Source organism: Heterodontus francisci, unplaced genomic scaffold, assembly GCF_036365525.1.
Source record: "Heterodontus francisci isolate sHetFra1 unplaced genomic scaffold, sHetFra1.hap1 HAP1_SCAFFOLD_148, whole genome shotgun sequence".
Lineage (NCBI taxonomy): Eukaryota > Metazoa > Chordata > Chondrichthyes > Heterodontiformes > Heterodontidae > Heterodontus > Heterodontus francisci.
The window spans coordinates 1,253,405-1,256,623 of NW_027142345.1; the positions used below are offsets into that span (position 1 = coordinate 1,253,405).

Sequence of the window (3,219 nt, forward strand, 5' to 3'; positions counted from 1 at the left end):
GCCATTTCAATCAAAGTTCCCCCAGGATCAAAAGGCATTGATCATGGTCTCTTCTCAATCAAATAAGCACTGATAAGAACAGATACTACACTTGCTGCAGATGTGTTTGCTCTGGATCACACTGGCATCCAGGAGCTCCCACATGCTGCAGCTGTGACACATCACCTGTCCTGTCATCCTGAACGTGTTTCAATTAACTACTTAATTATTTTATTCAATTGTTTATTTTATTGTATATTTTATTAAGCTTACTACTAGTTTGTTTACTATTTTAAACATTAGGACTAAAATGGACCTTAATCACTTACCAGATACTCATCAAACATGCAGCTTTTTCCAAACCAATCAACTACCTGCTTGCCTGTGATGTCACAGCTTACCAGATCCTCACCAAACAGCTCCTTCCACTGCACCGAAGCAAGAACCAAATCCTGTAAACTCACCCCAGCGGCTCTCTGTTTCCCTGCTCTCACTCTCCATTGTGATGTCACTCCTTGATTTTTTTTACCCCTGCTCTGCTCCTCTCTCTCTCGCTCTGTCTCTGAGTCGGTGCTTTTAACACACTTGTGAACTCTCTGTTCCGTTGTGCTCTTCTGTCTCTGGTCCAAAATCTGACTCTGGTGGGATTTGAACCCATAACCTTTGAATGCCTTGTTTATCATTATTTCGAAGTCCAACACGCTATCCATTGCGCCACAGAGCCGCACTTATTGTGAATAACATCACCAAGGCCTTTGATCTTGTCAGCAGAGACGGACTCTTCAAACTGCGATGGAAACTCGGCTGCCCTCCTGAACTCTTGGGCATCATCTCTTCTTTTCACGAGAACATGCACAGTTCCATCAGTTACAATGGAGCAACATCAGACACTTTCAAGATCAGCAGTGGGGTAAAGCAGGGCTGCGCGCTGGCGCCAACTCTCTTAGGAACAGAGGAACATAGGAGTAGGCCATTCAGCCCGTCGAGCCTGTTCTGCCATTCAATTCGATCATGGCTGATCATCTACCTCTATCTGCCCCTTTCCCGTGCTATCTGCATATCCCTTGATTTCCTGAGTATCAAGATTTCTAACAATTTCTGTCTTGGACATGCTCAATGATTGAACTGCCACAGCTCTCTGGGGTAGAGAATTCCAGTGATTCACCACCGTCTGAGTGTAGAAATTCAACCGTATCTCAGTTTTAAATGGCCTACTCCTTATTCTGAGACTTGGTCCCCTGATTTTAGACTCACCAACCAGGGCAAATATCCTATCTACATCCACACTGTCACACCCTGTAAGAATTTTATCAGTTTCAATGAGATCACCTCTCATTCTTCGAAACTTTAAGGAATACAGGCCCAGTTTCAGTCCCACCATCCCAGGGATTAGTCTGGTGACCCTCTGTTTCACTCCCTCTATGGCAAGTATATCCTTCCTTAGATGAGGAGACCAAACTAAACAAAATACTCCAGCGCGGTTTCACCAAGGCTCTATACAATTGCAACAAGACATCTTTACTCCCGTACTCAAGACCCCTCGTGTGAAGGCCAACATACCATTTGCCTTCCTAATTGATTGCTGCACCTGCACAAGAGCTTTTAGTGTCTCATGAACAAGGACACCCAGGTCCCTTTGGGCATCAACACTTCGCAACCTCTCACCATTTAAGAAATACTCTGTCTTTCTGTTTATTCCACCAAAGTGGAGAACTTCACACTTATTCACATTATATTCCATCTGCCATGTTCTTTCCCATTCACTTAGCCTCTCCAGGTTCCCTGGAAACCTCTCTGCATCATTCTCACAGCTCACACTTCACCTAGCTTTATGTCATCTGCAAACTTGGAAATATTACATTTAATCCCCACATCCAAATCATTTATTTCGGTTGTTAACAGCTGTGGCTCCAACACTGATCCTTGCAGTACCCCAATAGTAACAGCCTGCCATCCTGAGGAGGACCCGTTATTCCTGCTCTCTGTTTTCGGTCTGTTAACCAATTCTCAATCCACACCAGTATATTATTCCCAATCCTATGTGCTCTAATTTTGTTTACTCACCTCCTGTGTGGGGCATTACCAAAGCATCCACTGGTTCTCCTTTATCTGTTCTACAGGTAACATCCTCAAAAAACTCAACGGGTTTTTTCAAGCCTGTTTTCCTTTTCATAAATCTATGTTGACTCTGCCCAATCATATCATTATTTTCTAACTGTCTAGTTATCACATCCTTTATAATTGGTGTATTCTTCTCCATGCTGCTATTGTACACAGATGGGGGTGTTCACCTGTATATCAGAGCTGACGACAAGCTGTTCATCTTGGCAAGACTCCAGTTGGACGTAGAGACTTGGACGTAGAGACTCCACTTTCCATCAACATTGACAACCTCACTTTGGAGGTTGTCAACAGTTCACATACCTTGGATCAACAATCACCAGCAATCTGTCCCTTGATGCTGAAATCAGCACCAGGATTGCCAATGCTGCAGCTGTCATGTCAAAGTTGAGAAGATGGGTGTGAACCGACAGCAAACTGACCGAAAATACAAAACTCCATGTGTACCAGGCTTGTGTTCTCAGCACCCTCCTTTATAGTAGAGAAGCATCAACAACTGATACAAGCCAAGAAAAGCAGCTGAACAGCTTCCACCTCCACTGCCTCAGATGGATATTGGGCATCTCCTGGCAGGACAGAGTGCCGAATGAGGAAGTACACCAGCGTGCAGGGATCCGCAGCATGTTTGCCCTTTTGAGTCAGAGGCGGCTCTGTTGACTGGGCCAAATGAATGACAGTCACATTGCCAAATACATGCTCTGTGGTGAGCTTGCTATAAGCACAAGACCAACAGGTCAGGGAAAAAATCAAGTCATTTGGAGAGGTTTGAGTTAATTAAGGAGAGTGGGCATGGATTTATAAATGGAAGTTCATGCTTGATGAATCTAACTGCATTTTTTGATAAACTATCTGAGAAAGTTGATGAAGGGAATGCAGTGGATGTTGTTTATATGGATTTTACAAAAGCATTTTATAAAGTACCACATAAAAGGGTGGTTAACAAAATTGAGGTTCATGGATTAGGAGGGTCAGTGTCCATTTGGATAGGAAATTGGTTTAAGGACAGAAAACAGCGAGTCATATGAAATGGTTCTTGGTCAGACCGGAGGATAGTCGACAGTGGTGTTCCCCAAGGGTCAGTGCTAGAACCATTGCTTTTTTTTGCAACAGATTAATGAC

General features: G+C 43.7%; 1 non-coding gene across 1 annotated transcript; it reads right to left on the reverse strand.

Moving 5' to 3' along the window:
* Positions 1-612: 612 nt before the first annotated feature.
* On the reverse strand, positions 613-703 carry trnar-ucg (transfer RNA arginine (anticodon UCG)). Its single transcript is given in 2 exon segments — positions 613-648; positions 667-703. It is a non-coding gene; the product is annotated as a tRNA-Arg (tRNA).
* Between the last annotated feature and the right edge of the window lie 2,516 nt (positions 704-3,219).